Genomic DNA, 27,907 nt, shown 5'->3' with positions numbered 1-27,907 from the left:
GGGTGGATTAAATATAAAGCAATAAAGCTATAAGATAAATATACACTGGCAAAGGCGAGTCATGGCAAAGGCAAATTAAATTGCACAAGCAATTCTGGGGTTACTCTGTGTGACATGATGCTAATATCCTAATACACAGAAATTATATTCCCTCCTTACCTGGCATGTCAAAATTCCGCCCCAACTCTCAGGATGTAACATGGCTTAGAAAAAGCCCTGCTAGCCTTGGGGAGCCAGATCTCAACCCATGGTCTTGACCCACTCTGACCTTCGGTCTCCTCTTTGGTAAGATGATGATATCTCCAAGTGTGGTATGAAGTGCTTGGCCCAGTATTTAACACACAGTAAACACCTAATAAATGGTTGTTATTTTGGTGATGCAAAGATAATAATAGCTTACATGTAGGAAGGACTCAGTCCCAAGATTTCTACATGCATATTTTCAATTAATGTCCACAGCAGGTTTCTCGAGTAAATCACTCTTTTTATTCCCATTTCGCAGATGAGGAAGTTGAGTCTTGGGGAAGTTAGAAGGCCATCTGGATAATGCAGCAAGATCTAAAGTCAGGCCCATGTTCTGAACTGTCATCCTTCCATCGTTAACATGTAAGCTTACCAAAGCCAACTTTCAATGCCAAAAAATATCATAGAAATCTTCTGTTGATGAAACTGAATGCATTTCCAAATGATACAGGATGGGGAGAGGGGTGCAGATGTGATCCAGTGCGTCTGGGGAGGCCCAAGAACATGCTTTTCTACCTTGCTCCCAGGTGATCTGAGGCTACTGGTCCTCACACCTCACCAGAGAGTTCTGATTCTAATGGTCACTAAGTCACTTCTTTCGCACCCAAGTGGGCATATCTGTTATGAATGCTAATCCTAATGCTTTGTGTTTGTGTTTAAGCACAATAGGGGGTTCTATAAGCTTTAAAAGATGGCACATGTCATCATACATACCAGAGGCTGGAGTTCACATCCAACTATGGATTAAATTCTTCTGCACCTCTGTAGTTCACTGTTAATACAAGATTGCTCAAGATGACTCAGACAGTGACTGTTCTGGGCCTTGGTCAGGTAGCAGCTGATTTACAGAAGAATATGTGGCTTGAGAGTCATGAGGTCGGTTCATCAGCCATGGAGCTCCTGCTCTGAGCCAGAGCCTGGACAGTCATGACAGGGAAGGCGAGGATGAATATATTCTGTGGCCAACAGCTTGAAGTACTTCTGGAAATGCCTGTAGGGGACCAGATGGACAAAGCTGGGAAGGTTAGGCTGCCCGGGGGCTTTGCCCCAGAGCCAGAGTCAGGGGTCAGCAGCAGCAGAAGCCTTCTCTGGAGGCAGAGAGGGGAAGTTGATGGGAGGGGAAGAGCCACCAGGAGAAAGCAAGAACATAAGTAGTAGGGCCAGGGAGGAAAAGGCACTGAAGAGCCAGCTGGTGCTCTCATCTTCTCCTCTTTCCCTCGCCCTCCTGCCAGGCTGGCTCACCTTGGCCAGGCCTTGTAACAGGGCTGTACCAGCCCAACTACATGCCAGCCACACCAGTGACCAAGTCTGTGTCTCTTGGCTCAAATTCTTGAGAGGTAAAAGCTGATGGATCCATTTTGTTCAATGGGGCAGGGTAGTTTCTTTAGAATTGGCCAAGGCAGTTGAGGCGCCAGGAAACCTGCCCATTGTGTCCAGTCCTTTGCCCACCATGGGCTCACATCCCCTTTTCCCATACAACACTTATAAAGGATCTTCCATCTACCAAGATCTAAAGGCACAAACACATACATGCTTGCCACTTGCCAGTATGGGACACCCAAAGTCGCGGCCAAGTGAGTACAGGTTGGGGTGATGGGATTCTGCTACCCACTGTTCTCAGAGTCCACAATTTCCAGTAATATCTATTCCTCTCTGGGCTCTAAAACAGTCAAGCCCAGCATCTCTACCCCATAATTGGGTAACCCAAGGACTATAGCAATAGATTTCACCATCACTAAACTATCTTACACAAAGGAATGGAAAACAAACAGAGTAAGTTCAAAAACACTTCCCATTTTTGAAAGAAGTGAAGCAGATCCTTCTCCAAGACATCACCTTACATCTTACATTGGCCTTTAGTCCACAGCAAATTTCATCATTCCGTACAATATCACACAGCAGCAGTGTGGTTCCTCCTCACCTGGCTGCCACTGAAAGGCAGGATTCTTGTGAAGAACCAGAAATCTGATAGGCCCTGGGAACTCCCTGAGCACCACTTATTGACCGTCCTCCAAGGCACAGGAGTGACATCTTTGGTCAGCACACCTTCTAGATGGGCAGAGACCATACCCTTGTCATCTCACAGTGTTCACTAAGACATGATCCCAGCCCACACTGGCTTTGTTCATTGTAAAAATATCTTTCAGGGTTGAGAAAGTGCAGAATTTCAATGCCTGCTGTTGGGGATGGAGAATGGCCAAGGTGTGAGCTGGTTGCTATTGGGCGGCAGACAGATGCCTGGACTGACTGGAGGCTGGTGTGGGATGGAGAACAGGTGATGGCCTCGAGCTTTGTTTGCACTTGGAGGGGCCACACGAGGCAGAAGCAATGAGGCTTTGTTCTCCTTTTTACACCCACCTCCTTCAGGACAGGCACTCTTCCACTTCGAGCCAGCAGATGGTTTCATCTTGCACCCAGCTCGGTAGGTTGATAAAGAACGCTAGGATTCCAGCCCTGACAGGGATATGGAGGCAACATGCTGGCTTGAGGGAGGCCTACCACCTTTGATTAACACATCTAATGTGAGGACAGGAAAAGGAAGGAAGCTCACACCTGCCATCCCCATTTTAGGGTCAACTTAATAGGCCAAAGACCTAGAATTTAGGTTTGTGCCATTATTCAGCATAATTGTAATATTATTCACTGAGTGTTTACCATATCCAAGCAATGGTCTAGGTGCTTTACATTTATGTACCATTTAATCTTATGTCAATCTTGTGAAGAAGACACATTGCTGTTTCCATTTTCCGGGTGGGTCCCACAGACCTGAGTGGATTACTTGAGGTCACTTGCAATAGGCACAATCCATGCCCATCAACTATGTGACACCAACTCCCATGTGCCTTCACTGTGATAACCAGCCCCTGTGTCACTTTATGGGGCCCACGCCCTTGGACTCTCTAGAGTCCACTTTGCCCGTCTGCAGGAATGCCTCTGGTGCCTGGGAATTTAGTTCTCCTGGGGGAACACTTAATCTGGCACTGTTAAGTGCAGGAGTATAAATGTTCTGCTGCCTTGTCTCTGATAGGGAGCTCTGAGGTGTGACCTATATTGACCCCAGAGCTCTCAGAACTTAGCCAAGTGGAAGCCCTCCTCCAAGGGATGTCGTTTGATGATGCACATTTCACCCCTGCTTGATCCCGCTTCCCTGGTCTCTACTGACTCTTCTGGGAGCATTTCTCAATGAAGCACTTGCACATAAAGCTGCATCTAGGGCTCTGCTTCTGGAGAACCAGACCTGGAATATCGCTTGGCTGTGAAAGTGAGAGCCTCAGTTCAAATTCAGGTTCAACTATCCATTGGGTAAACTGCCTCAGAAAGAGCACCATCTTGGTGGCTCACTCAGGTAAGCATCTGACTTTGGCTCAGATCATGATCCCAGGGTCCTGGGGTTGAGTCCTGCATCAGGCTTCATGCTCAGAGGGGACTCTGCTTCTCCCTCTCCCTCCACCTTTGCTCCTCCCCCAATCATGCTCTCTTTCAAATAAATAAATAAAATCTATTTAAAAAAAGAGAGAGAGCACCACCTCACCAAATACAATAACAACATCATAACAGTAAACTTCTAAATAGAAAGATGGAAGACCTAAACTAGGACTCTCACCAGTGCCAGTGCCAGGCTTGGAAAGCCTCCACCTGTGAACCACCTGGAGCTTTAACACTCCCACCCTGGGAGTCTTGCAGACTCTGGTGCATCCTCCTCTGACAACACGCCCAGCATAATTATGGTGGAGAAAGTCATTAGAGTTTTGGAAGCTAAGAAGGCTTTCCTTAGCCTGCTAATTTTTTTTTTCTTTCAAACCTCTCTGCAAAGACTCTAAGTTAATTGATTAGCCTACAGCTCTGTGCATTCCATTGTTCTCTTTCCACAGCCAAATGCAAGTATGCATCTTTGATGTGTGCGAATTAACATCTCCTGCAGCTCCTCCCACTCACCAAGAGAAGGGAGAGACACTTGGCTATGGTACTTGCAGTTCACACATTCTTACCTTCAAGTGGCAGGGATGCAAAACCTCAAGCTGGGGTGGAGGCTAGAGTGGGGAGGAGAGCTTATTCCCTGTCTCACCATATTTGTGAACTCATCCTAGAATAGGGAAAACAAAATACCATCATTGTTAATATAATCTCACATAGAAAGAAAGGAATGTGTCCTGTGGCTGTCACTGAAACCTCACTTATCCAGTGTCTCCTGGAAATGCTGAGGTCCATGGATCTCAATGCCCTCAATGAACGCCCCCTGGCCCTCCAACTGTCTCCCAACACATGCCTCCCTCCCTCCCCACTGTACCTCCCACCTCACTAGAGAACTTCGTGGAGAGGTTTTGAGGTGGCTCCTGAGTGAGATGATCTAGGGATTATTGGGGTAAGAGGACATTCGAGATAGACTGAAGGAAGAGAATGGTCTAGAACATTCCTTATTTTAGTTGGGGGAAATTCTACTCTGTAGAGCTAAAGCCAGATTCTGGGTTCCTCTTTGCTCATGTCAACACAGATGCAAAAACCTTTCAGAGAGGCAATGGCTTTTTTCAAGAGCAACTGCCACAACAGATGTGCCTCAGTGGTGGAAATTTGCAGCAAGAGTAACAAGTAAACTTCAACCAGACAGACCCCTCATCTTGGCTTGCTGACACACATTGACTATTTCGTTTGCCAATGCAAGGTCCTCTAAAACCGTTTTCCCTGTGGTGTGATGACTAGCAAGGTTCAAGATAAGAACACTTCCATTAAACTTTGATCCCTGAACAACTGTGAGTAGACCCTTTCCATATCCATAATGACTCACAACAGACATGTGAACATAATCTCTGTTGTTTTAAGATTCTGAGATCGGGATTGTTGTTACCATAGCCTATCCTGATAGATACACACTATTACCTGTAGTTTGGAAAACTAACTTCAGTGGCAACTGATGTAATATTTTCTAAAGAATGTAGAGAAATTATAGCTAAATATATAATAATAGGGAGATATCCTTAGGAAAAACAAAGTCTATCAATGAATGGCACAAAAGAACCAAAAGGGCAAAAACTGATGTCAGATTATTTTAAGAGATAAAAGGAGGCAACTTGAAGGGATAGAATTTGCCATGTGGATGAGTTTTATCAGGGATCTGGCTGGTTCCAGAGGGGCCTTTATTGTGATTATGAAGCTGGAAGATTTGGGCAACAAAAACAACCACCTAAATTATATAACCCCAATGCCAGAAACCCAGTGGTGGAAAGCACTGTAAAATTGTTACCAACAGGGCTATTTCACCTCCTTTGCTGCTACCAGCAGGGGCCAGTCAGGCAATTGTCACTCAGAAAATCATCACAGTGAGTAAGACATTGCTACACAATATCCTTTTTCCTGTTGTTACTTCCTAATAAAGTGCAAATTTCACCCTGGTTAGCAATGTGTTCAGTTAAAAACTGCCTTTTGGGGGCACCTAGGTGGCTCAGTCAGTTAAGCAGCTAGCTGACTTTCAGTTTCAGCTCAGGTCATGATCTCCGGGTTCTGGGATGGAGCCCCACGTCCATCTGGCTACACACTCAATGGGGTGTCTGCTTGAGGATTCTCTTTCTCCCTCAACCTCAGCCCCTTCCTTCATTCATTCTCTCTAAAATAAATAAATGAATCTTTAAAAAAATACTCCCCTTTTCAGACTCCCTTGCAGCTAGGGATGGTCTGGACCAATTCTAGCCAATGGGGTATAAGTTAAAATGTATGGGATAGAGCTCCCAGGAAAACTATTGCTCCCTAAAAGGACAGACCCAGGAGCTTACACCTTTCCCATTTTGCCCTTCCTCCTGGCTGGAACAGGAAGTGATGCATGGGAGTGCTGCTGCCATCCTGGGAGTGTAAGGGTGAATGTCACTGACTCTAGAGGATGGAGCAGAAAGATGGAACAAGCCTGGGTCTCTGACCAGCATTGTGGACTGCCACATCAGCCCTGTACTACCTCCTGAGACCTCTTGTTGAGCGAGAAAGCAAATCCCTGCTTGCTTAGGCTCCCGTAGGCAGGTCCCTATTGTACACAGCTGAACCTTCTCCCAACCAGTACACCTGAGAAACTGCAACTCACGGCTAGGAGCTGAGCCACAAAAGTGTCCTGTTTGGCCAGCAGAGTGTTTCAAGTAGTAATATTTTAAAAATAGGGCACTTCATTCAAATTCCCTATTTCTCGCTTATTTGAGGAGCCAAAGGGTGTGAGAAAATTGGGCCTCCATTCCTATAAAGCTGTGCAGCCCTCCTGGCTCCTAGGGCTCCCTCTATCTAAGGCAAGGGATGCCCCTGAGCTGGTTTGCTCATACAGACCCTCAACCCATCCCTGAGCTGCTCCAGCCACTGTTTTGCTTGCCAGGGCCCTGTAGCTGTGAGTCTGTGAGCCTCGTGGAGGAAAGAACACAGGCTTGTTAGTGGCCACATTGGTCTGAATCCTTGCTCTGAGTCAGTTACTCCAAGTCTCTGATAGTCAGCATCACCCAAGATAACAAAGAAGCCTTGTATAGTTTTTCTGGAAGAAGAAAGCCAATTTACTACATTCAGTACTGACTTCTCTGCCATTTTTAGAAATATTGGTTTATTGCATGGAGTTTCCAATGTTTACCTATAACTGATTAAAATGGGCAGAGCATGGAGCATTCTATTTATTTATAGGTGAATTCTTCACATTTCCTGGCTGGACAAATACAATGGCTTGTTGTGGATAATAAAGAGAGACAGCTAGTCCCATGGACCCAGGTGGATACACCAGCTTCTTTAACAGCTACCAGAAAGGACTGTGAGTTTAGAAGGGATGATGTAAAAGCACTTCACACATTGTCTTCTAGTTCAAATAAATCACATAGAGCACCCCGAAAAATCCTAGTTCCTTTCCTCTCCCCTGTACTTTGAGCTATCTCTCCTCTTGTGACCGAATAACTCAGGGATGTGATTGCCCAGGCTCAAACACATCCATGTCCCTTCCTGGGGTGACATCCCCAATTTGGCAACTCAGGTCAGCCTCTGACGTCTGACTCTCAAGAGGGTCCCTCCCCTTCACAAACAGCAGAGTTGCATTCTGAAAAACTCCCTGCAGCGAACATGAGCCTAGATGACCAGCAGGTCCTTTATCTGGTCCCCCTGCTGCTCTGGAACATGCGTTTGTGTGTCTTGTCCATCATGGTCTGCTAGGGCTTAATGGTGTCTGCTGGTCCAGGCTCCAGACAGCTCCTCCCCATCCGCCAGGGATCCTGAGCCAGGTGAGGCATAGCATAGGAGTCAGATTGGGGGGGGGGGAGGGGAGAGAAGCAGAGAAGGGTACAAATAATCAGTGCCTGACAGAGGGACACAGTCACGGCATCAGGAGCGGTGTTCTGAGGGGCCCTGTCTCTCCCCCAACCTCTGTGACCTCCCCCACAACATCTGTGTCTTCACAGCATCCTGGGGCTTTATGCTGGGGGCTGGGCAGGATGCTAATCCCCTAGATTTATTTATTTATTTATTTATTTATTTATTTATTTATTTATTTATTTATATTTATCTATCTATTTATTTAAATGGAAAGATTTCTTTTTTAAAAAGACTTTATTTATTTATTCATGAGAGAAAGAAAGAGAGGCAGAGAGAAAAGGAGGCTCCCTGCAGGGAGCCGGATGTGGGACTTAATCCCCAACTGGGATCACGCCCTGAGCTGAAGGCAGACGCCCAACCGCTGAGCCACCGGGCGTCCCTAATCCCCTAGATTTAAATGCTATCTGTAGGTAGCCCATGGCGCTGTCCTTATATATGCAGCTACCTACTAGACATGTCAGAGGAAGCTGGATTATGATGCAGAATGAGCAACCCCAACGTCTCCGTGGCTAACTGCAACAAAGGTGCATTCCTTGCTCGTGCTGTCTACCACAGGCCAACTAGGGCTTCTACTCACTTCTGTTGTTCAGGAACCCCTGGCTGCTGGAGGCTCCCCACTCTTAGGAGCACTGTTCACATAGAGCCTCGGGGTGTGCCACAGCAGGGACTAGGGCTCGGAGACCAGGAACTTGGACGTGTCTAGCCCGTACCCTCTCCACTATTACCGTAGGCAGGTTTCAGAAAGGGAACATAAATACATACATACACACATGCACACACAGAGAAATGTCTACTTCGTAAACTTCACGCACAACAAACCACTTCTGCAAGCAACAGAGGTAATGTTTTCACAACCCTCCCCGCTTGAGGAGTTAGAACAAAGTCTTATGGGCGGTAAAGATTGGACCAGTACGAAAGGGTTTCCCAGTTGGGTGCTGGTAAATGTTTAACAACCTGCTCTCTCAGAACCCCCCAAACCCTGATTTATGTTGTTTGCCAAATTACCGTGGTAATTGGCAACCACACCGTGGCTAATCTGCACCAAGATTCTCACAAACAGCTCACTAATCATTAGCTCCTGCGAGGGTACATGGCACTGTCCTGGTTTTACCCTAAACTCCTTCATCGCAACGTCTCACCTACTCCCCTGAAGAAGAGTGTATAGGGAGGGGGCATAAACCCAGTCACTGTGACAACACTTTGTGTACATTAGTTAAGACTGGTATCAGCTAGTATGTTGACTCTACTGCTTTAACAAAAAGACCCAAAATAACAGGTACGCCAATGTTCATAGCAGCATTGTTCACAATAGCACAGAGGTAGGAACAGGCCAAGGGTCCATCAACCAGTGAATGGACAAATAAAATGTGGTATGTGTCTATGATGTATCTACTATTCAGCCTTAAAAAGGAATGAAGTTCTGACACATGCTACAACACAGTGAGCCCTGAAAACTATGCTAAGTGAAGTAAGCCAGACAGAAAAGGACAAACATTATATGATTGTATGATGCCGCTTGTATGAAGACCTAGAATAGTCAAATTCATCGACAGAAAGTGAAACTGTGGTTCTCAGGAGCAGGGGGTTGGGGGAAGTGAGGAGTTCGTGTTTAATGGGTACCGAGTTTCTGTTTGGAATGATGAAAAGTTCTGGAAATGGATAATGGTGATACTTGCACAACAATGAGAACGTACTTAATGCCACTGAACTTTATACACTTTAAATGCTTAAAATGGTAAATTATATGTTCTATATATTTAGTCACAATAAAAAAGTCTTTAAGAAGACTCAAGATAATAGAGGCTTAAACACCATGTCTATCACTCATAACAGGCTGAAGAGGTGGGCCTGGGCTGCTAAGGAGACCCAGTGTTGTTGGCCAAGGCTGCTTCTACCTGGGTGCTGGGCCACTACCACATAAGCTTTCTGTCATGGTCTACATAGCCACTTCCCTGCCACCATCCCCCCCAGCATTCCAGCCAGCAAGAGGAAGGAACATGGAGTGGGAGCCACCGTCCTTTAGGAGTACAGATATGGCACACATGACTTTCCCTTTTATCCCATTCATCAGAATGTATTTATCTAGCTCCAGCAGAGGCTGGGAAATGTAGTCTTTCATCCAGTCAGGTATGCATCCCCCTAAAAATCCCACTACTCTGTCAAAGGGGGAGAATGGATCCTGAGATATAGTTAGTTATCCCTCTCAAAAGCCATAATAACCCTGTGGAGTAACCATTATTATCTCCATTTTAGAGAAGAAGTGCCTGAGACTTAGAGTGATTAATTCACCCGAAATCCTGAAAAACCTGAAGATCCTACTCTGACTCAGAAGCCGGTGCTTTTTCCACTACACTCTGCTCATTCCCTCCAAGTAGTGACTGTTCATCTGATGTCACCTCCAGAGAGATTGCAAAGGAGAGTCATGGGGCGGGGGAGGGAAGCCACGCAGACTCACCCCTAGTGGCATCTGGGACGGTGGCTACGAAGTGACTTCGAGTTGCTAAATGGCTGTCTGTGTGGCATGTGCAGGAATCGGCTCTTCAATGGTCTGTGAGAACTGCTTATTGAAAGTTCAGGAACTTCCTGAGCTGGTTGGTAAACACAACCATTATCAAATTAAATCATATAAATTTATAATTAAATGATAAAAACAAAGATAATACTCAGATGTGTCACTTCCTAATTATTTGGCCACAGCTTACTCTTCTGCGTGCTGTTGGGGTTACTGGCGTCGATTGCTCCCTGTATGGTGGAAGTACGACGTGATGCTGAGCCGCTGCCCATGTCCTGCCTGCTCTGATCCAGTAATGAAACTGGTAATCTGCTGTCAGCCTCGGCTGACGTTGGCAACACAGAAATCAGCAAAGGTTACGGGTCAGAGCTTTGGCCGCTCACTGGCCGAGCAGCACACATAGGCGCAGAGCTGGGAAGCCTGAGGAAGCAGCTGCTAGGCTGGCCTGGGGAAGACACAGGCCTCCGTCCCTCTGTCCCTCTTTCCCTTCCCTCATCCTTTCGGACTTCTCAGTAAAAACACCTGCACCAGGAAAGTTTCTGACCTCAATTTTTAAGAATTTTTTTAAAGATTTATTTTATTTATTTTTTAAACTATTTATTTATTTATTCATGAGACACTGATTGAGAGAGAGAGGCAGAGACATAGGCAGAGGGAGAAGAGAAGCAGGCTCCATGCCGGGAGCCCGTCATGGGACTCGATCCGGATCCCGGGTTTCCAGGATCACATCCTGGGCTGAAGGCGGCGCTAAACCGCTGAGCCACCCAGGTTGCCCCCCCCCCTTTTTTTAAGGAGGTTCACGTTCACTTAAGTTCAATTAGTTTTTGCATTGCATAGTTGAATGCTCTGTTATTAGGCTCACACACATTAAGGATTAGCATGTCTTCTTGGAAAATTGACCCCTTTATCATTATGTGAGGCCTTTCCTTATCCCCAGTAACTTCCCTTGCTTGGAATTCTGCTCTGTCTGAAATTAATACACAACCCCTCTGGCCTCCTTGATACATGTGAGCATGGTTTGGTTTTCTCCATCCATTTACTCTTAATCTGTACATGTCTTTATATCTAACGTGGGTTTCTTGTGAGCAACATGTATTTGGGTCTGGTTTTTTGATCCACGCTGACAATTTCTAACTTTAAACTCTTGCACTGATGTTCAAAGTGATTTTTTATATAGTCAGATTAATATCCATCATATTCATTACTATTTTCTATTTCTTGCTCTTGTTCTATATTCTTATTTTTGCCTTCCATTCTTTTTCAGCCTTTTGTGGGTTTTTTTAAATTAAAGATTGTATTTATTTATTCATGAAAGACAGGCAGAGGGAGAAGCAGGCTCCCTGCAGGGAGCCAGATGCAGGACTTGATCCCAGGACCTGGTATCATGCCCTGAGCTGAAAGCAGATGACCAACCACTGAGCCACCCAGGTCCCTGCCTTTTGTGGTTTTAATTGAGCATTTTGTTATTCTATTTTCCCTTCTTTGTTATCGTATCAGCAATACTTCCTTTCTTACCTTTTTTGGTTGTTGCCCTAGAGTTTGCAATATACATTTGCAGCTAATCCAAGTTCATTTTCAAATAATACTATACCACTTCACAGGCAGTGTGAGGACCTTATGGCAATCATCATCTGGTTTCCTCCTCCACTGCTTCCCCTTGCTGGCACTCATTTCTCTTATACATAAGCAGATATGTACATGAGCATATGCTGTCAAATACACCGTTGGAATTGTTTTGAGCAAATGTATCTGTTAGATCAATTAAAAATAAGAAAAATAAAAGTTTTGGGGGCACCTTGGTGGCTCAGTCAGTTAAGCATCCAACTTCCGATTTCAGCTCAGGTCTTAATCTCAGGGTCATGAGTTCAAGCTCCCCCCTCCCCCATTGGGTTCCACACTTGGTGTGGAGCTCAGTTTATAATAAAGAAAAAGCTTTTCTTTCTTCCCACTGTGTTATGCAATCCTACAGCCCTTGGATATTCTGTTCTTTTTTTTTTTTTTTCTAATTCTTGTTCTCCTTTTCAGTTTTCAAGGAATCTATTGATATAACCTCCAGCCCAGAGATCTTTCCAGAGCTGTGCCCAGTCTACTCAGAAGCCCGCAAAGCAGTTTCTATTTCTGTTAGTATTCCATCTCCAGCAATTGTGGCTTTTCTTGGTTCCTTCTTAGGACTTCCATCCCCGCTTACATTGTCCACCTGCTCTTGTGTGCTGTCTACTGGATTCCCTGGAGCCCTCAGCATACAAATCCTGGTTGTTTTAAATTTCTGGCCTATGGTTCCAACAGCCCCGCCGGGTCTGCTTCTGACGCTGGCTCTGTCTTTGCAAATTGTGGCTTTCTCTTTTGGTGTGCCTTGGACTTTTTCCTTCAGGCCAGAGAGGAGATGCGGATGAGAGGAACTGGAAATGGGCCTTCGGGGATGTGCTGATGAGGTGTCGGGGAAAGGAAGCTACCTGTCGTCCTGCATGTAGGCTTCACAGGAACATCATGAGAGTTTCTCAGTTTCTGCACGACCAACACCTTGGATGGAACAGAGGACAGAGCAGGCTGCAGTTGTGAATTTACCTTCCCCCAGATCAGGTTAGGCTTTGGTTAACTGGTTTCCCCTGAGAGCAGGCCCTAAGGAAAAGAGACTGCTGGGTGCGCTGCAAGATGGTTCTTTTCCCCTCCCCATTAGCAGCCTGAGATTTTTCCCGAAATTTATGGTGGGAATCCAGTGGAGCCTCTGGAGGTAAGCCTCACAATACTGTAGGGGTCTCTGTTTCCTTGGGTCTTCCCGGGGTGAGCTTTGAGTTATGCACACTGAGCTCCATCAGTTGGTGGGTTACCAGCCAGGTACTTGCTCCCCCTGAGCTTCCACTCCCAAGTCTCCACTCAGGTAAGCCAGGATTCCTCATATTCACCCGTCTCCCCAGGCTTGGGGGAAGGGGTTCATCTGTGTCCTCCTCTCTTTTATGGATCCAAGAAGAGATGAGGATCTCCATGCCTATAGCTTTTCACTTGTCAGATGAAATGGTGACTTCCAAGCTCCTTACATGTGGAGCCGAAACCCTAAATCCCTGCATATTTAGAGGTGGAATTTCTGGTAAAGCATTCAGGGATCAATGGAGAAAAACAATCTGGGCTGCTACCCACATGCTTTTTTGTAGCTCTCTGAGGCTCCACTCTTGGCTGTCTGAGCCCCCAGCCCCCTTCCATTCTCACAAGTTGCTGTGTGTGTCGAGGGTCCTCTTCCTTCCCGGGCAGTGGGGACCAGAGCCAGGAGTGGGGAGTGCTGGGCAGGGAAAAATGGGCTCTGCCCTTTCAGCGGATAATGTCTGTTTCCCTCTTGGACCGCAAATCAGGTGATAATTTGGTGCCCCCGGTCCCAGCACTGGATTCGTATGTGATCTGCATGTAGTTGGGGGCTGGCAGGTCAGGAAGGGAAGATGGACAGCCAGCCAGAGGCTGGAGGTGAACCTGAGCATGACTCAGCGGGAGCAGGAGGATGCTGCTTCCCCAGGAGTCCACGATCACCGCCAAGAGCTCGGCCTCTCTCTTATCAAGACACACATGCAAACACCCGCGCTTCACCTTCAGAAGAGAGAAAACAAAAAACAAAAGCAGCAATAAAAGATGGGGAGGCTCCTGCTTCGTTTTTCTGCATGGAGAAAACTTTACCTAGAATACAAGGCTGAACTCCCTCAGCCCTAACCACAGCCTCCTTCTGTCTTCACTGCCCAGAGACGCATTCTGGTTGTGCAAAAGGCAAAGATGGGCTGGCAGTGTCCACATCTGGCCCCCAAAACGAGGTCTTTATACCCCTGGCTGGCTCAGGTACCAAGGGCAGCCTGTGACCTTGAGCCAGGCAGATGCAAGGCACTCTCACCAGAGGCAGCAAGCCACACAAGCTGGAATGCTCCGATGCCATATGTGGGGCTGAAGTTCTCCGCGGGGCTTGATTGGTTTCTCTAAACCAAGAAGGGCTGGAACACTCACCTTACCATTTCCAGGTGTGTGGCCTGAGCACGCTACCTTATTTCTGACTCTAAGCCTCTGATTCCTTCTTTATCAAATGGGGCGCAAAGACTCCATGAGCTCCAGACACTGGAGCCCTGGGCAGGTGTGTGTATCTTTGCCCTCTCTCTCCCTGCCCCTTGCCCCCACCTTCCATGAGGTGGTACGACCCTCCTCTTCTTTGTTGTCTATACCACACGTTATTCACCTGCATCTCTCGTGTCTTCAGGGGCCAGGCTCCTATTAGCACTATTGGCTCAGGGGACTCTGTTCAAAGCATCTGTCCAGCTTCCAAAATTTCAAGATCAAGGTTGCTAAAAGAACAGTGCCCATCCCACCCCCCACCTCTACCACTCCCTGCTTCCCCACTGAACATCTCAGGAGTCCTGGAGCTTCCCCTGCTGCTATACAAAGGACCACAGGTCAATAGCTAGAGACAACAGAAAGTTAGTCTTCTAGTTCTGGAGCTCAGAAGTCCAAAGTGGGTCTCTCTGAATTAAGAGCGAGGTGGGGGATCCCTGGGTGGCGCAGCGGTTTGGCACCTGCCTTTGGCCCAGGGCGCGATCCTGGAGACCCGGGATCGAATCCCACGTCGGGCTCCCGGTGCATGGAGCCTGCTTCTCCCTCTGCCTGTGTCTCTGCCTTTCTCTCTCTCTCACTGTGTGCCTATCATAAATAAATAAATAAATAAATAAATAAATAAATAAATAAATAAATATTAAAAAAAAAAAAAAAAAAAGAAAAGAGCGAGGTGGCCTCAAGGCTGTGCTCCTTTCCTGGGGCTCAAGTGGAGGTCTCTGTCCTGGCAAGTCTGAGCTTCCCCTGACCCAAACCTCCTCCCATCTCTGAGGCCAGCCATGTCGGTTCGAGTTCTCTGTGCCATCGCAACCCTGTGACTTTGACTCTCCTTCCTCTCTCTTCCATATTTAAAACCCCTAGTGGTCACATTGGGCCACCTGGAGACTCCAGGGTACTCTCCCTACTTTAAGGCCAGCTGATGAGCCACCGAATGCCTCCTCGTCATGGACACAATGTATTCACGGGTTCCAGGAATGAAGGTGCAGACATGGCTGGGGGCTATCATTCTGTCCCTTGCATGGACCCAGGTCAGAATGTCCCACTGGGGAGCTCTCCACACAGTCAGCCGGAGGAGCTTTCAAAACACAAGGCCGTCAGCCATCCCCTAGCTGCACCTGTCTGCTGATATTAAGGAAAAGACCTTGAACCTCATCCCCTAGGCCTGAATCTTCTGGCCTCTGCTTTCACATTTGGCCTCATCTTGGGCATCCCTCCCCTCCTCTCTCTCCTCCTGACCTACAAGCTTCAAATAGTCCCTCATCCTCCCCCAGCTCTGTCCTGACAACTGGCCTTCACAAGGGCTGTTTTCTCTATGCGGAGTGCCCTTCTCTTTCCACGCCATGTGTTGAGTCATTCTCAGCCTCTAGTGCTTGGCCAAGGTTGCTTCCTCAGTGAAGGCCTTCACCTCCCTGATGACACTGTCTATCTCTCCACTCCTGCACTTGCTGTGATTTGTTTAACGACGACTCAGATGAAAACTGCCAGGGTGACAGTGTGGTAGGCAGAAGCTTGCCCCTTCCCCAAGTATGTCCACATGCAAAGCCCCAGAACCTGAGAATACAGTACCTTGCTGGCAAAGGGGCTTTGCTGGTGCAACCAGGGAGATTAGCCAAGATTTTCTGGGTGGGCCCAATGTCATCACAAGCATCCTTAGAAGGCAAGAGAGCCAGAGGTCAGAAGGAGAAGTTGGAAGGATGGAGCTGGAGATGGCAGTGATGCCCTCTGAAGATGGAGGGAGGGGCATGCACCAGGAGTGTGGGGCCCCTGGATTTTAGACTTCTGAGCCCCAGAACTATAAAATGGTAAATCTGTGTTGTTTTAGGCCACAAGTTGGTGGTAATTTATTACAGCAGTTTGTAGGCAACTAATCCAAACTGGAGCTGAGTCTACGGCTACTTGACATGGTATCGGCGCAAGCCCAGAATGGAGCTTCCTCTGTAGTTAAGCTTCCTGTATAGTGGAGACGAATGAAAAGTGAACCGGACAGGTGCTGGTGAATAAAACACCCAGCATTCAGAGGTGGTGCCCCCCAGGTCCTCGCTGCCCTCCGTGTGCATGCTTCCTTGCCATCCAGTGCCCAAAGGAAGCAATGTGCAAAACCACTCCTCAGATTTCACATGCAAAAGACAACAAAAGGAGGGCTAGGGGGACATGCTGCAGCTTTGGGAGGATCAGGAGGTGCCACCTATCCTACTGCTGTCCAGCCGAACGGGCCACAGCTTGCAGCACAGTCGCCTCTGGTACCAAGGAAGAGGCTGTCCTGCGAAAGAAGACTTTTCCAGGCCACTTAGTTACGGGAGCAGGGAAAGCTTCCAGGGCCTCTGGCTGGGGTGGGGTGCCTCCTGATGTCCACGGTCAGGGTCACAGGAAGGTGCCAGGCTGGGCTGCGTAGACTGGGCATCTGCACTCCCTGCTCCCCTGCACCCGCACCCCCTCCTGTGCCTGGTGCACAAATAAATGGAGCTCACAGCCAGAACTTTGACAGCTTCTAATGTTAGGGAAGCAGAGAACCAACAAAGGAGATGCCAGTAGAGCAGGAGGCCGTGGGTGGAGAGAATGAACTTGAGGGGGAGAGGAGAGGCTTAAGGAGGGAATTCACACGTGTCCACAATTGTTTATGTCCTTACAAAGAAAAGAATCCAAATATGGCAAAATGCTAACGTTTTTTTAAAACTAAGAATAGGTTAAAAAAAAAAAAACTAAGAGTAGGTTATAGTCTGTCACCTTTTCTGTATTTAAAATATTTTAAGAAGAATAGAAAAATGGACAAAGTATTGCTCTCTGATACGTATTCACAAAGGAATCCCACAAATTCTCTATCATACACATACTGGTTTCTACACAGGCTAACTGCCCACTCTTTCTCCTTTTCTTCCCATCATTAAATCATTCTCTGTGTATGTAGAATTTATATAATTACAGTGAGTAGTCTTAGTGGTTTTTTTTTAAATTCAATGAGTTTTCTTATCAATTTAATTATTTCCACACATTGTTCGAGTTAATTAACTTTCATGGAGTTGATTTACTTTTATAGTCAAAAAAGGTTTTTAAGGTCAACAAAAAAGATTTTTAGAAGTCAACATAAAAATGCATGTTTATTATTGGAATCGTAGTGTTAAAAACCTTTATCTGCATTTTCTAATCACCCTACCAGCCACTATGCAGACATAAACTCTAAAGATTTTATATATTTCCTTTTGATTGCTTTTAAGTACACGTAAAAATATTTTTAGACGATTGACACAAATTTGTATTCTTTTTTCCCCCCTTAGTATTGCACCATAAGCATTTTATCATATTAAGAACTTTTTCTAAATACAGTTTTAATGGATCCTCAACATTCATTATAGCATATATACCCTAAATTGTTTACACATCCCTCCTCACCAGCATTTAGAATATTCTGGTGTTTCACCGTAGTGCTGAGGCAAACATTTTTGTATGTGGATCTTTGACCCAAAGTGTGTTTGTTTCCTCAGGGCATTTTCTAGAATTGGAGTTACCAGGGGAGAGTGTGACACATGGCACATAGAGTTGTTGACACCAGCTGCCAAATTGCCTCTACATAGGACACAAGCCTGTCGTGTGGCCACCAGAGAATATCTGCGTGCCAGACAGCTTAGCAAGAATTCCGTAAACCTACCTCATTGGTGTGGTTCACTTTGCTTCTATCAAGAGTTAACTTGAACATTTTTTCTTAATTGTCTGGAGCGTTTTCAGGTCTAACTGGTGCGTGCTCTCTCTGGACTCTGTGCCCTGCCCCTGCCCACAGGTACAAGCCCCCTTATGTACGAAGGACAGCATTCCTTTGTCTATTTTGTCCTTGAAAACTGTTCTGCCTCGGTTTACATTAGCTCCTGTTCCAGGTAAACCTCTAAAAGCTGTGAGTCTTTGATTCTAGAGAGGCAGATTCTAGTTCTCTCAGCTTTCTCTTGAGGACAGGAGTAATGACTGCTCTGCTCTCTATGTGTCAGAGCTGGAACCAGAAGAGACTTATTTCTTCAGGAGCTTTCAGCTTCTGAATTCAATTTTTCTAATGGTTATAAGACTATTCAACCATTAAAGAAGTTGGATTCATAATTAAAAAGCTCCCAAGAAGACATCTCTAGGCCTGGATGGTTATACTGGAGAAGTCTACCAAACACTGAATAGTTCTAGACCTTTTTAAAATGCTCTGACTGGGATCCCTGGGTGGCACAGCGGTTTAGCACCTGCCTTTGGCCCAGGTCGCGATCCTGGAGACCCGGGATCGAATCCCACGTTGGGCTCCCGGTGCATGGAGCCTGCTTCTCTCTCTGCCTCTCTCTCTCTCTCTCTCTCTCTCTCTGTGACTATCATAAATAAATAAAAGTGTTTAAAAAATGCTCTGACTGGTTTTCTAGATCTAATCCTTTTTCTATTACTACAAATTTTTATTTTAACCTAAAATGTATTTCTGGTTTGTATCTAGTTGTGTGTTTGTCTTCAGTATTGGCCACTAGGATATGGGTTGCAGTTACTCTGTCTTCCATACTTCTTAATCACCATGTTCACTTTATATTTTAGCATATTTTCTGTACTTCCAATGGAACTTCAATTCCCTCTACTTTCTCTTTATATACTCCCTGACTTTGCTGATAGAATTTTAAACTATTTTAACTAGAGAAAAAGAAGGGTCTCTTGCACCAACTCTCTCTGAGAGTGGTGTGACATGGCCCCTTTGGATTTTCATCAGCATAAAGACAAAAGCAACAACAAAAAGCACAGTAGGAAAAACTCAATCACTTTCCTGCTCTGTCGTACTTCCTCCCTTCAAAGGTTGGTTTCCCTGACTTGCTATTGGTGGCTGTGGATGGGGTATGCAGCTGGCCCATGATTAATTATTGCACTGGGGACTCTTGGAGGCAGGAGCCATGCTAACCCTGAGCTCCTTGTCTCTCTCTTGCAGACGGTAGCCCAGTCACACAGAAAGGCCGGGAGCAGTGAGTAGCATGGGTACAGTTTGTGGCAGTCACTTCGGCCCTGTTCTAGGGCCGGCAAGAGCTCCTCACAATGGTCTTTGCCAGCAGCCTGGAGCCTGTCAGACAAATGCGTTTTCCATCTTGCTTATCCAGCCCTGGCTAGATTTGCTCAAAGCAGCACCTGCTTCAGTCCCTTTCTTGTACTTTGTCCTGCTCTTGATCTGTTGGAGCAGCTACTACTGAGAACGGCCAAAGGTTAAATCAGCTGACACTGTGCCATGTGCCCCACTGCCTTGGCAGCCCAGGAATGGAATTCTAGGGAAATGAGTACTGAGACCTTTCTATTCCATCCTTAGATGGTTCTGCCTCACAAGGGTTTTCCTTCTCTAATGCTGACCCGGTCACATCCTGCTTCTATGGTTGAAGTAGAGCTGCCCGAGTGCTACGAAGCAGGATGGTCAGATTGCAGGAAATCAGGTCACCAGGAGTGTCTGCTTTCCTCACACTCTGGGAAGGAGGACTTCACATGATCCTGCGTTCTCTTGACACCTGCTGAGAACCCGATTTTCTGGGAGTGCATTACCTTTGGGCAGGTTTAATGACCCTCCCACTTTTTTTGCCAAGGTCCTTCCACATTCTGTCCCTCCCACCCGAACAAGGAGAGGGTGATGCTGTCCAGGGGCCAGCACTTAGTCAATCCCAGGGTAGGACAGTCTAGATCGTAAGGCTTGTTTTCTTTTTATCTTACCCTCAGGACTATCACATAAGATTGTGAAGTCTGAGCACTGCACGGCTCCACAGGATGCCATTTACACAGACTAAGGTGCCCTGCTAACCCTAATCATTCACACTTCTTGTCTCACCCAGATACCTCCTGATGCGTCTGTCATGTGCCTCTAAGTCAGGGGTTGGCAAACTTTGGCCCACAGAGTGGCTGCCTGGTTTTGTAATATTGTAAATTGGCATACAGACACACCCATCATTTACATATTGTCTATGACTCCTTTTGCATTTAAAAGGGCAAGGGTGAGTAGTTCTGGCAGAGAGACCGGATGGCCCACAAAAAAAGAAAAAAAAAATACTATCTGGCCCTTTACAGAAAATGTGTGCCAATCCTTGCTCAAAATGGAAGGTGTTCAGTACCCTTATTCTTTCACCCAGTTGTCCAAAGCCTCCAGCTGTAGCACCTGGCTGAGGGCCTCCTCAGTGCTCTAAAGTCACCGGAAAGATCAGGCACACCTAGATTTGTCCATCAGCTCTGATTTCTCATTTTGCAAACCATTTGGCCTCCAGGACTCTGTCTTGTGCCATGGATGTGGCATGACTGTGACCTGGGAGACCTTCAGCCAATTCTTAAGCACATTTTATATGTGAAGAAACTGAGTCTGAGAGGTGATTTCTCACTGAGATTAAGAGGGTCAGGGATCCCTGGGTGGCGCAGCGGTTTGGCGCCTGCCTTTGGCCCAGGGCGCGATCCTGGAGACCCGGGATCGAATCCCACATCAGGCTCCCGGTGCATGGAGCCTGCTTCTCCCTCTGCCTTTGTCTCTGCCTCTCTCTCTGTGTTTCTTATGAATAAATAAATAAAATCTTAAAAAAAAAAAAAAAGAGGGTCAGATGAGATGGGTCACGAAAATGCACGTGGCATGCAGCTGTCACCACTCAATGCCAATTTTCTTAGTTTCCTTTCTTTGTCTTCTTCTCCTCTCCCACCCAAAGCCCCCCCCAGAAAACCTTCACACCCTGCTTGAGGGTGCAGCCAGGGAGCCCTGATGGGCTCAGGAGATTGGCGGGGGGGCATTTCTAACAGATGCTTGGTGTCCTGGCTTAGGATCTGGAGGCCATAGTTGGGAACATCAAATCTCATTCTGGAAACCTTCACACCTCTGAAGAAGTGACCACACCAGGGAGGCCCTGTTCCCCAACTCCAGGACTTGCCCCCTCAAGCCCATGTCACCATTGTTTAGAAGATGATCCCTGTCCATGGGGTCCCTCAGGGAACATTAGCCAGGAGAGGCCTCCAACTCAGCATGGCCCTGCTGTCTGTGCTGGCCATGGCTGAGGGTCTATAGAAAAACTCTAACCCGGAGACAGTACAGGACTGGCTGAGGATAGAAGACTTGCATTCTCTGGTTCAACATCTTTACTACTCCCTGTGTGGCTCCCATCACTTATTCTGAAAAATCCAGAAGGAGTCCCTCTAAGTTTTCCCTAAGCACTCAGTGGTGAGGGGATTAAGAGACACAAAATAACTAAAAGTCAGGTGGGCTGAGAACCACAGAGAAGGCTGAGTGTGGGCAAAGCAGCAGGTGTCCCCCAGACACTGAGAAAGAAAGGGTAGCTGAACCCAGGAAAGCCACTGGAAGGGAGTTGGCTTCCCCATCAAGTTTACCAACATGGCAGGTGGTGACAAAGAGGAAGATCAGAGCCTACTGACAATGCTCCCAAGGGTTGTCACCTGCAATCCAGGCATACTTGCTGAGATGACCCTTCGATGACTGCTTTCCCCCAACCCTGATTTCTACCATGCTGCCACAGGAGCAGGCGCAGTCTGGAGACCAGGGCCACCAGACTTTTTCTTATGCTCTCTCCTTTCTCCCCTTTCTGCCCCCAACTCTTCTGTCCTATGACCAAGCCTCTCATAAGCATTCTAGGCCCCTTTTTAGAAATTCAATTTAGTTCAGTAATTATTGAGTACCCACCCTGAGCAAGGCATGAGCAGATCCACTTAGCAGTGCCATCATCAACACAAATATAAACTAAATTGTCTATAAACTAAAAACCACATAATTATTTAAATATATCTAGTGCTTTAGTTAAAGGCTTCCTGTCTATTTTTATATCTCACCATTCCCCGTTTTCATGATGACATACACCCTCAGGCAGATTCAGGAAATCCCACAAACCTGAGTGCTCCCCTCTCAGGTAACTTTCTTGGATTAGAAGTAGATCTCTAGATCTACTAGAACCTGAGACAAGAATTCTGTGTATTTGATTTAGGGAGGTGCTCAGGAGGAGAGAGGAAAGCAGACGGAGTGACGGAAGGAGGTGAGGAAGGATCAGTTCCCACGGGGAACTCAGAACATGAATTGTACCACAAGGCTCAGTCCCACATGGAGGTGAGGAGCAGGCTTTGTTTTTTTTTTTTTAATAAATTTATTTTTTATTGGTGTTCAATTTGCCAACATACAGAATAACACCCAGTGCTCATCCGGGGCAGGCTTTTTGCACCCCTTTGTCAGTCAATGTTCGGGAGTGGTTGCATCAGCCCAGTGAAGAGGGTCTACGGGGAGCACCACAGCACCTGATCATGGTCACCCCTGAGAGCTCACAGTGGAGTGACAGACCCCTGAATGGATGGGTAAGAGATTTTTCATCTGAACCTCTCATTCCACAAACAAGAGAACTGTGAAACAGACAGGGAGGGTGACTTGCAGGGCCACTCAGCTCATGTGGTAGTGTTGGAACACGAATCCCTGACTTTCTGAGCCTCCGATGTGGCTTCACAGGGTGAGCACTGGCCTGATTCTTGTGCCAAAAACAGAACAGCGACGGTGTTAATGAATCAATTCTCAAAAATCATCTAAAAGGCATCAACTGACAGGCTTAACCTAATGCAGCCACTACCCCTTGCACACAGTGCTTTAAAATTGATGGCACTATTGTTGTGGAAAAGTAAGTACATATCCCAAAATATGTTTCTCCCTGAGTAAAGGACATTTAAAAGGAAGTGCTATATTTGTTCGAGTTTCTTGGAGAGAAACGTGATTCAAATGTAAATGGCTGTGAAGGGCAGGACTAACAATGCTCCAGATGTGAAAGGCAAGCACAAGGGTATGCTTTGGAAAATTTTATTCCTCAATGTTTAAGCCCCCCCCCTTTTTTTTTATTTTAATGTCACATGGCTTGAAATTTTGACCTTTTAATACACAAAACTGTCAAATCAGTTATATAATGCAAATTTAAAACAACCTATTAGTGGTGCCAGACTCTGTTTTCTCAAAACTGCTTTCATTTGCAGCAAATTGATATGTTCGTTCAACAAATAGTGACTATATGATTGCATTTGAAACCACGTATTGATATTTTCGGGCAACACATTTACTCTGTCAACTTCAGGGAGCACAGGCAAGGCTTTTTGTAGACCAAGTGTTTCACCAAGTCTCCAGGATCCAACAGACCCTGAATTGTGCATGAACGTGGGGCAAGCCCTCTCAAAGTTGTCCCAGCAAACTCCACTGCCTTTGTGTGACCTCCCTCCTTGAGTGTGAATGAGACATGTGACTTCTTCTAACCCCAGTAGAACCTGGAAAAGCTGATGAGATGTCACTGTTGTGATTATAGTACATAAGATAATAACTTCTGACTTGCTAGCAGATTTGATTGCCTTCTTAGCTTATAAAGTTTGATGAAGGGATGGACCACATTGGGGAGGTTACATGGTAAAGAACTGAGGGTGGCTTTGGCTGACAAGCAGTGAAGAATCGAGGCTCTCCACCCATCAGGCTCTATGGAACTGAATCCTCTCCCCAGTAATCATGTGAGCTGGGAAAGCTGATCCATCCCCGCTCAAGCCTTGAGGTGAAAGCCCCACCCTGGCCACCATGATGGCAGCCTTGGGAAAGATCCCAAGGCAGAGAACCAATGACACCATGCCTGGGTTCCCAATCCACAAGCTGTGAGATAATAAGCATGTCAAACAGCTGTAGGCGTGCAAGGCATTTGCTGAGGAAAATGCCCACAGAAGGGAGAGACCTGGAAGAGACAGGGTGGGCTGGGCTGTGTGAAAGGAGAGGAGGAAGAAAGAAGTTAGGCAGGAAGATCACAGGAGTGCAGCTCCAGGACAGTTTCTGGCAGTGGCTGGGGAGTGACCACTGAGGGAGACCTGTGTCAGGCAGGGATGCCTGGCTCCTGAGTGCCCCCAGGCTTGGTCACTGGCTGGGGCTGCCTCTGCCACTGGCTGGGATGAGTGTGGCCTCGAGGAGAATGCAGAGCTGGATTTGGAGGGGTGGCTCCTGGGGCAATTAGTCTGTCTTTCCCCAAAGCACATGCTCCAAGTGGCACCTTCCATGGTCACCTCAACCTTTTCTGAGAAATGAGGCCACTTCCTACCACCACTCCTTTCTTCAATATGTGCCCAGACACAAGCCACAGTTTCAATCTCAGCATGCTGTGTATCACAGCCCTCCTGGGAGTTGTGATTATTTACATATATCCAAATATATGCCTTTTAAAAATGATTTTATTTATTTATTTATTCATGAGAGACACAGAGAGAGAGGCAGAGGAGACACAGGCAGAGGGAGAAGCAGGCTCCCTGCAGGGAACCCAATGTGGAACTCGATCCCAGGACCCCAGGATCACCTCCTGAGCTGAAGGCAGACGTTCAACCACTGAGCCACCCAGGCGTCCCCAAATATATGCCTTTTAAACTGCTCCCTTCCCCAGCTGTAAATGTCATGAAGGCAAAGAATTCCTCCATTCTGTTCACTTTTATTTAGCTCACTGCCTGGCACACATAAATGCACAACACATACTTTTGAATGAATGAATTAGGATTCACAATTTGCTCAGTTTTGTTTTTCTCTTGTAAAATGCAGGTGACTGAATTTAAACCCCGTTGTAGTAAGAGTGTTTGTTTTATCTTGGTTTTGATTTTATATTATTTGAGAGTCTGTCATTTTAACTGAGGGTAAAATAATTTCCTATGGCTGCTATAACAAATTACCATAAAGTCAGTGGTTTAATATACCACAGATTTGTTATCTTACAGTTCTGGAGGTCCTATGTCCAAAATGGATCTCACTGGGCAAAAATCAAGGTGTTCCTTCAGCTGCTCTAGGTGAGAATCCATTTCTTTGCCATTCCCAGCTTCTCAAAGCTGCCTGCATTCCTTGCCTTGGGTCCCCTTTCATCTTCAAAGCCAGCAATGGCTGGTCAAGTTTTACTCTCATTGCATCACAATGACTCTGACTCTTCTGCCATTGATGCTATCCTAAAATTCTTAGTGTATTTTTAAATTAGGGACTCCACATTTTCATATTGCCCTGAGCTCCACAAATTATACATCCAGTCTTTTCTGCGTGTCCAAGAGCATTATTATTTTGCTTTCACTCTTAAGAATCATAAACTGGGTGTAGAATTCTAGGTTCAAAATCAATTTCCTTCAGAATTTTGTAGATAGCTCACACTTTGAAGATGAACAATTGGGCACCAGTCTGACTGTTGAAACTGTATTATCTCCCTCTGGAAACTTGTAGGATTCTCTCTTTATCCTTAGCCAAGGATCCTTGGCATCTTTAAGAGTTTGAAATTTCACTAGGTGCCGTCTACATGCGATTTTCCCCCACTATTGTTTCTTGCCACCTGAGGGCACCTCAAGGAAATTTACATAAAAAAATTTGAGCACTATTTTGGGGGAATCTGTATGGCTCAGTTGGTTAAGTGTCTGCCTTTGGCTCAGGTCATGATCTCAGGGTCCTGGGATCAAGTCCTACATTGGGCTCCCTGCTCCCTCTCCCTCTGCTCCACCCCACCGCTTGTGTTCTCTCTCTCAAATAAATAAAATATATTTTTAAAGTCCTTTAAAAATGAACTTTTTTTCCTATTAAGATAAATTTTTTTTTCTATTAAGATAAAATTGTTAAAAAGTCTCTCTTTCTGTAATGTCAATTAGATGGAAGATAGATCTGGAAAATCCAACATTCATATTTCTCACCAGTTGTTTTTCCTGTTTTCTCCCTTTGTCCACAGGTTTCCTTGGCTTTGCCATCCAATTTACAACTCCAGGTAAGGCTTCTTCTGCCACTCAAGAGCAGTCCTCAAGAAAAAGGTCAGTATGAACCACTGTCACCAATGCCATTAGCAGCTAGTCCAGCCAAGGCTCCAGGGGCAGGTCACCAATAGCATCTGCTCCAACAAGCAACAAGTATACCTTCCCACAGAACTGTTACCAGGGTTAAATTAAATAATGTTCCAGGGATCCCTGGGTGGCGCAGCGGTTTGGTGCCTGCCTTTGGCCCAGGGCGCGATCCTGGAGACCCAGGATCGAATCCCATGTCGGGCTCCCGGTGCATGGAGCCTGCTTCTCCCTCTGCCTGTGTCTCTGCCTCTCTCTCTCTCTCCGTGTGACTATCATAAATAAAAAAAATTTAAAAAATAAATGAATAATGTTCCAAAGCTTGTAGCACACAATTAGTGTTCCATAAATGTTTGTTCTTACGAAAGATGAGTCGTATTAAAACACCAGCTTCTTGACATTTCAGTTCAAATGCCTTACCTCCTTCAACTTTCCTGATCCCCCCACCCAGGCCAGCTCCAGTTCCTCTCTTTGCAACAGATGCATTTACCTTACAGCATAACTGCCGAAAGTACACAAAGAAGCAACAGGCTCCCAAGTAGCCATGACCTCCCAGGGAAGAGCCCACCCTCACTCATTTTCTCCACTGAAGTCTCTGAGGTATTGAATACAGTGTTGGCCTGTACTGTTACATTTATTAGAGCACCTTCTATCATATAGCAACTTGTAATCATTCAGAAAAAGGCTATTTCTGCCTTGCTAAGGTCCTGGCAGCTTTGTGAGATCTAGATCAAAACTCTGCTAGACAACCAAGTTATCTACCTTTGTCATGCCCATAATTTTCTATAAAGATCCTGCCCACTCTACACCATGGCAGACCAACCCTACACTATTAATTATTTGGCAAACTTTGCAGAAGGAAGACTTTGAATGAAAAGAACTCTAAGGGGGCTGACACTATTTTGATTCCAGCATCCCGGCTGACCATTCACTAGCTGTGTGATTTTGGGCAAGTCACTTGACCACTCTGAGGGGTTTTTTTCCCCCCATTTTCCTCCTTCATAAAATGGGAATGGTTTTTGGAGATACCTTTTATGTGCAACTCCCCCCCGCCCCTTGTATATACTTCCACACCTGCATGTTGTCCTTAGGATGAAATCCAAGCCCTCCTGAGATACACAGAGCAGGTAGTAAGAATGAAATAAGTACCAGCTTATTTCTTGCTGCTCAGTGTCTCCCAAGAACCACGAAACTCTTGCTTTGACATCAATTTCTAAGCCACCTGGCAGATTGGGAACTGAGGTGAGAATGCCAGCTGCTTGAATGTTGAGAGACGGTCTCTGCATCTTCCCATATCCAGGGCTTTGCGTGCAAGGCTCAGTGGGGACTGTTTTGAGGGCTCAGGCCTTGTTTCTCCTCTTGGGTTCTCAGCAGTATCTCCAATAGTGGAGGAATGGTATGTGTGTGACACCTGACTTCATGGCTGGCTCCTGTTCCCACAGGCCAAAGATGAATGATGAGGTAGATGTCAGAGCACCAATTCACACATCACAGGACAGTGACTATCAGAATTCCAGACTTGCTTCCTCAGTGCCAGCGTAGTAAATAAACCCCTTATTAGTTCAGATCATTATTTTAAAATTCCTTTGTTATCAGCACAGTAGACATGGAGGGAATATGTCAGGAACATCACCTTTTAGAGTTTTTATGGGTTAGTTTTAGGGAACCATGAATAGTTTCCCTCAGCAATGCAGAGGTTGAAAAGCATCCAGACCTCAAGATTTTTGTTGATTTCCAGACTAATCAGACTTCACTCATATTATCCTATAGTTGACGCCCTGGGATTCTGAGTAATGCAGAGTATTGCAGTACTTTACCAACTGAAATTGTTGGAACCTTCCTGATTTATGAGGATTTGGCATTTCTCAAGCATTTAACCATTTTTGCTTTTTGTTGGCTTAGTAAAAATTTACAGCACTGGGGCTATTAGATTACAATGAACCAGCATGGCTCCAACCATAAATA

General features: G+C 46.1%; 1 long non-coding RNA gene across 4 annotated transcripts; it reads right to left on the bottom strand.

Moving 5' to 3' along the window:
* LOC140614329 (uncharacterized) lies at positions 1-25,523 on the bottom strand. 4 transcript variants are annotated; one of them, XR_012015224.1, is made up of 5 exons: positions 24,855-25,523; positions 10,013-10,145; positions 7,309-7,457; positions 4,233-4,327; positions 1-1,234 (listed from the first exon to the last, which is right to left on the bottom strand). It is a non-coding gene; the product is annotated as an uncharacterized lncRNA (long non-coding RNA). The 4 variants fall into 4 exon arrangements; XR_012015223.1 differs by lacking the exon at positions 7,309-7,457 and having other exon boundaries at positions 4-729; positions 958-1,234; positions 24,855-25,495; XR_012015225.1 differs by lacking the exon at positions 7,309-7,457 and having other exon boundaries at positions 6-539; positions 958-1,234; positions 24,855-25,493.
* Between the last annotated feature and the right edge of the window lie 2,384 nt (positions 25,524-27,907).

This window comes from Canis lupus, chromosome 22, assembly GCF_048164855.1.
Source record: "Canis lupus baileyi chromosome 22, mCanLup2.hap1, whole genome shotgun sequence".
Taxonomy (NCBI): domain Eukaryota; kingdom Metazoa; phylum Chordata; class Mammalia; order Carnivora; family Canidae; genus Canis; species Canis lupus.
This window is presented reverse-complemented; position numbering and strand designations above follow the sequence as displayed.